We start from the raw sequence: 7,152 nt of genomic DNA, 5'->3' as shown, positions 1-7,152 counted from the left end.
CAGAGCGCAGAAGATTATTGGGACACAGCTACCAGCCTTGGAGGGCATCTACTACACACGGTGCCTCAGGAAGGCCGTCATCATCCACAAAGACTCCTCACACCCTTGTAATGGACTGTTCGAACTCGTTCCTTCCGGCAGATGTTACAAGGCCTTCTACGCCCGCACCTCCAGACTCAGGAACAGTTTCATCCCCAGAGCTAGAGCTGCTCTGAACTGGCCCTGCTGAGTGCCCCCCACCCCCATGAACTGTCTCCCTCGGATGGTCACGTCGCACATCAACTCGGCACAGACACATTTAGACTGTTTTACTGTTCTTTTATAAATCATGTTTCTCGGGGTATCTAAATCTAAATTTTATTAGTTGTTTAAGTTATGCCATCGGATGGAAACTGGATACTAAATCTCCATGCACATATGTGCAATGACAATAAAATATATTATTATTATTATGTTTGTTAAGTTTCCCTTCCGTTATTTGGAAATCATATCTCCCAATTGAACAGGATAGGTGCTCAAAACTAGCACTTCAAATATGCACAGTGAGTTCCAATTTAGATCAGAAGATAATTTGCCCAACCTTTACTGCTTCTCATCGTTTAATTTTCTGCAGTTTACAATGTTTGTCATCTTGCACTGTGTTTCCACATCACCGCAAACCATTTGTAGTCATTTCACTACACCAATTGGTGTAGGTGATTAATAAAGAAACCTTTGAACCTTAGTCCTGTGGAACGTCTAGAAAGATGCTTCTTGGCCTTTAACTATTGAGCTGGCCTTCCAACAGGTTCAGGTGAGCAATAGTGGTCTTTCTATATGCAACTATGACATTTAGAAATGAACATTTTAAAAGAAGAAAAAAAAAGAAAAGAAAACAAAAAATAAATGAACTAACCCTTGAACCAAGGTGGTTGCCAAACTCTATGTTTTCTATGGGGTATTGATTGGGGACGATCAGCCATGATCACAATGAATGGCGGTGCTGGCTCGAAGAAAGGGCAGATGCTGGTTGACAAAAAGTGAACACACAGTGCTGGAGTAACACAAAGACGCAGCAGAATTTTGGAAACGTTATCCCGTCACCCATTCCTTCTCTCCAGAGATTCTGCCTGTCCCGCTGAGTTAAAGAGTGCCCACGGTAGACTAACGAGTCACTACGGTAAACTCACGGGCTACTACGTTCTTACAACGAGTTTAAAAGTTTAAAATTTTTACTTCAAGAGTAAATTTGACTCGTGGAAATCTTTCATCATGTTGAAAGATTTTCACGAGTTAACAAGTTTCCCGAGTACCTGCCGTTAGTGTTACGAGTTCCAACGTTCCCGCTACGTTAATTCTACATGATTACCACGTGTTTGATTTGTTTTAAACTCGGGATCACTCGTGGGTGGACTCGCACCGTGAGACAGAGCCATAAGTGTTGAGTGACAAGAATACCGTGAGATTGCATCTGTAAACTTGTTTTCAAAATAATATTACATTCACACCAACTTTTAGCCTTGTTAAATCATTCACCAAGAAAATCAAATTTAAAACATATCTTCCGTAAAAGGGATTTTATTGAAACTTGAGAATTAGTCAATAAAATGTCATGTACAAATAAAATTGCAGAAACTATATCTGCCACAATCTGGAATGTTAAATGCATGAACACCTGTTTTGTTACGGAAGGTTAGGTGTCGAACCGGTTTCAATGCAGCTGAGCATGAAAAAGTGGGTGGTCGTGATAATTTCTGTTGTGATTAATCGAAGTAAATCATAAAACTGAAGCATTTTATTGGCGTTGGCAGCAAATATGTTTGGCTTGCGTCCAAATTAATCATACATCAAAATCCTCCCCTATTTTGTCATCCAACATGTGTATTAAACCCATCCCCAACGAAACATCCATGGGCACAGTTGTTCTTCAATGCTGGTAGGGTGGTTGCCAAACTCTGGTGAATCATGGAAAAGTTCTCCTTGACTAGGACGTCTGAACTCATCTCTTTTGGGAGCAGGTTTCAACACCAGCAGGAGGATTGCAATTACGTTATGTGGTTACATTATACTGTAACACAATCCCCAGTGGAGAGTGTTCAATTATATTTTGCTACTCGTTGCGTCAGACTACCTTTCTTCAGCTGCCATGTTTGTGGATGTGATATTTCTTGTCTGCCACATTAGATTTCTTAGACCATGGATGGAAATCCGGTTGGGATAATTCCTCCAGAGTGTGGGTTTGGCCCTGGTTGGCAGAGATGAGAAAGAGTGAATAATTCCCATTGACACATTCATAATGGTCCTTGAGCAGAACTGATATTTTGCATGAAATCACCATGCAAGTCTAGACTCCTCCTGGAGCAGCAAAACATTGCCAGCATGTGTGGACCAACATTGACAGGGCTACATGTAGGAAAGATAAACATAATTGTGCTTAGAAAAATGAAAAAGACAGTATAAATTGAGTTGCTTATTAAGCAATCTGGACCAATCAATGAATCAATGTAATGCATATTAGATCATGATACATGAACTATACATGTGAACATAATAAACATTAATTTTGTAGCTAAGAACTCCCATTTGGCATGCGAGTCAGAAATAAGTCAAGATGAAAACACCCCATTACTCAATCTTACATTCACAGCCGTCAGCTCAGATACTGGCATATACATACTGTTTCGAGAGTATTGCGATCCAAAAATCCAACCTCCAACTATTATAATTGCTATGGGCAGGAGTTGGACATGGTGACCTATTCCTATCTCCTTTAATCTTATGTTCTTGTCCTTGTCCACAAGTTGAGGTGCAGGACTCGGTTCCTTCTCATCCATGATGGAGGTCCCAGTAACTCAGCAGGACAGGCAGCATCACTGGAGAGAGGGAATGTGTGATGTTTCCAGTCGAGACCCTCCTTCATACCCGAAATGTCACCCATTCCTCCTCTCCAGAGATGCTGCCTGTTCCGCTGAGTTACTCCAGCATGTTGTGTCTATCTTTAGTGTAAACCAGCATCTGCAGTTCCTTCCTACACATGGAGGTCTCAGTCCTGGATGAGAAATTTGTAAATAGGTTTCCCCGCTATCATTACTTATAAAAGTGTTTGGGAGCAGAAGCTGTCAAGTGCTGGCCCCACTGGTCTTCGGCTATGTTCCCATATTCCGGAACAAGTCCAGACTTAAATAAGCCACTGAGGTAACATTCTTTAGGAAAATCCAACGTCATGATACTAATTACCTTGCCGTGTAAGAGAACAATGAGAGGTTGTGTGGCTGGATCAAGTGGACCGTTTGTGAGCAATGCCGCTTTCCTGCTTTGGTCCAAGGTTGGGTGCTGAGAATCCTTGCTCTTTTCTCAGGCTGTGGGATGTTGTGAATTCTTGATGTAAAGATGAAAGTCTAAGCTCTCAACCACAATCTGACCTCAGGCCTCATTTCCCCCACTGCGCTCCTGCCACACATCTTTCAACTGAACACTAACCATATAACCATATAACCATATAACCATATAACCATATAACAATTACAGCACGGAAACAGGCCATCTCGGCCCTACAAGTCCGTGCCGAACAACTTTGTTCCCTTAGTCCAACCTGCCTGCACTCATACCATAACCGCACACTTGGCCCCATTCCCCACTACATCTTGTACTTGCTGCTCATTGTTTCAAAGACATTGCATGTCCTGTATCCTGTATCCAGAGCAGCCAGTTTTGTTTCTCTATATTCATCTCCATCTACACCGTTACCACTTCAAGCCCGCCATAACCGAACCACGTAATCTTCATGGCAATCTCCTCTTCATCAGTAAATTACACCTGGACAGTATCCCTTGATGAGGCTTGTTAGTAAGATGCTTCAGTCACAAGTCCACAAAATGGGAAGAGAAAGATATACAAGGAGACCTTGTAAAGTATACAAAGATATACAAGGTTGAGATACAACAGCCATGATCTACCTCAAAAATGTGGACAAACCTAACAGCAGTAAAGACAAAGGAATCATCCTGCCACCTTCCACATGGAAAGTCATTGTCAGGGTCCCCCTCAAACACCTCCTTCTTGTGGCGGAAGAACTACGCCCAATTGCAATGTGACTTCCATCCATCAAGAGGCATACCAAATTGATCTTCACTGCACGCCCAATTCCAAGAGAAAAGCAAGAAGCAACATTGAACACGGTATGTGGCCTTTTTTGACCTCACTAAACTCTTTTAGTCTGTCAGCCAGGAAGGGCAGTGGAGCACACTTCCTATCTGAAGGAATTTGTCTCCATCTTACATTTACTTCATACGCCCTGATCCAAACTAATGGCTCTACAGCAGATCCAATCTTAGTGCAAACCAATCCCCCCAACACTTTGTTCAGGCTTATTTGCCATGGTGCAGCACATTGTCCCCAGCAAGCTTCCCACCAGAGTAGTGCAAGTCCACAGAATCTAATCCAGAACCAGGTCACCTAATCTAAGAGGTGGACCTACAATGCGCAAATGGTGCTTTAATATGCGCACATGGCATTGTCAATTCAATCGGTTAAGCATGCGAGAGGTTGGGCATTGCATTCAACATCCACAAGAAAAATGATACTTTACCAACAACACTCTTCAATAACAAAGGATCAAGGCAAGAATTGCGGACGGCTTTCTATAATTTCTGAGGTGGCCTTTCAGATGTCAATGACGAAATTCTCCATTACTTTCACTGCACCTGCATATTCTTTGTTTCACTGAGGAAAATAGTGTTTGAAGAACACAACTTCAATCCTGACACAAAGCTCATGGGTTACTGGACACCTGTGGTCCCTGCTCTTCTGTATCCTTCTGATATTAGGTGTTGCTAGAGCAGACACGTCAAGGAACAGGATAGATATCATAAATGCTGCCTTTGCTAAATTCTTCAGAAGGATAACCAAACTACCTTTGGCATCCTTTCCCAGTTCATCAATCACAACATAGTGCCCATAATTACACTTAGTCAACTCCATTGACTAGACCATGCCATTTGCATGGCTCTCACTGGACTCCTAAAATGGACACTGAGTTCTGCCCATGAAAGAGATTACCAGGCAAACGATTCAAGGATGTTCTCAAAGCCTTCTTAACAGCATTGGTACAAATGTACAGAATGGTATAAATCCTCAACAACTATCACCAAGTCCAGTCCAAAGACCGCACTGAATGTGGGAAGAATTGCCAATATTCAAGGAGTCACAGACAAGAGATGGCTAGACTTGCCTATTTCAGTGCCTATTTTTCTCTTGAAAATGGATTGGATTTTCTTTTTAGTTTTTAGAGATACAGCATGGAAACAGGCTCTTCGGACCACCTTGTCAGCACCCACCAACATACACTAGTTCTATTTTACACACCAGGGACAATTTATAGAGGCCAATTAACCTACAAACCTCCACGTCTTTGGAATGGGAGAGAAAACCAGAGCACCTGGACAAAATCCACGCAGTCACAGGGTGATTGTACGAGCTCCGCACAAGTAGCATCCATCGTCAGGATTGAACCCAGGTCTCTGATGCTATAAAGCAGCAACTCTACCACAGCACCACTGAACTTCTCTACTAAAGTTCTCTTAGATGATCCAGAGGTGAGGAAGTCAAGGGCTTTCACATCAACATGAATCTTCTAGTCATAGCTCTGTTGCTGGAGAATGCCTGAAAAATGGAAGAGTTCAGTGGCCAACACTGAGAAACTTGTGCTGTGGACATATTGCTTCTCTGTAATTGTGCTCCCTGAAGATCCAATAGAAAGTCCCCATCTGATGAGAACACTTCATTCCTCCCATCTCCTTCAGTTGATTTGGTCCTAGAGTTGTGTCCTTTCTTTCTCTTGATCCTAAGTCCTCAAATTCTTGGACAGAGATGGTTCTTTTTTTGACTAAACACGAGCGAGTCAGTTAATCTGCCATCGGTTGCTATCAAACTTTCTGAAGCATTGAGGACCTGAGGTTCGTTTTTGCCTTTATTACAAACATTGACACAGTGCATTAGCTGGATGAGTACAGCTCAATTTGGTTGAATAGATACCATATCAATGTTGCACGAGAAATAGAAGTTACTAACTATCCACTTCACCTTCTATCAGGTGGAACTGCCCGATTTCTTTGTGTAACTGAAGATACACCAGAGAACTGAATCAACAAATTGCATGCAAAATAATCTCCTCGGCACAACAAAGGCTTGTACATAACCCTATGGTGCAACCAAAAATAATCAGCACAAGGACCGTGAGCCTTGACATCGAGAAGGACATCATGTGGTTATGGTTTCGGTTTTATCCTTTTTTTTGCTTCCTCTTCTTTCCAAAACAAAATTCTTTATAGAAATGATCTTGCCAATTTAATATCAGCCAGCATTGTACCATTCTCTGCTTTCTGTGGTTTTAGCTGCAATTACTTTTGTCTTTGAATCCAATGGTTGCAGTTTCAAGTCCCCACTCCACAGACTGGGGCACAAAACTCTAGGTTGGCATTTGAGTGTTGTCTCAAGTTTGTGTTGCACTGTCAAATGTAGCATTACACAGATCCCACACCAGTATTTGGAATGGAATACTTTGTTACATGTGACAAGGCACAGTGAAATTCTTTGCTTACATACCCAAGGTATGCATGAAATAGTCACCACATGCGCCGCTGACAAAGTTACAAAGTACCCCTGCCGACTCCTCATTTGTTCTCCCCCTCCCCCCTCATGGTGTTCCCACCCCTGGCCAGGTCCTCTATTGTTCTTCCCCCTCCCTCTCCTCATGGTGGTTCCTCAGCGCCCTTATCGACCGCTGCACAGCCGATCGCAGGTTGACCCGTGAGGCTTCACCGCCGCCGCCGCGAGGCTCCATCGGCCGCAAGGCTATTTTGACGAAGAGCAGGAGAGCTGCCTTTGCTGCCCAGGCCTTTTTCTTTCAGTGTTGTTATAACCATTGTTGGATTCCATCATTTCCAATTTTCATGCGATGGCAATGAAAAAAACGTGGCTAAGGAATATAATGGGCAGGCAATTTGAACACGTTGATCTGGGCACCCAGCCAAACCAGAACGTTACATTGCGGAAACAAAGCTTTTTCCAGAGATGCAAGAGACGTCAGAGGCTGGAATTTTGAGCAAAAAGCAAACTGCTGGAGGAACTCAGCAGGAGCAGGCAACATCTGTGGAGGGTAGTGGAAAGATAATG

The sequence above is a fragment of the Leucoraja erinacea genome, chromosome 30 (assembly GCF_028641065.1).
Source record: "Leucoraja erinacea ecotype New England chromosome 30, Leri_hhj_1, whole genome shotgun sequence".
Lineage (NCBI taxonomy): Eukaryota > Metazoa > Chordata > Chondrichthyes > Rajiformes > Rajidae > Leucoraja > Leucoraja erinaceus.
The sequence above is the reverse complement of the archived record's forward strand: the minus strand, read 5'-3'. Positions refer to the sequence as shown.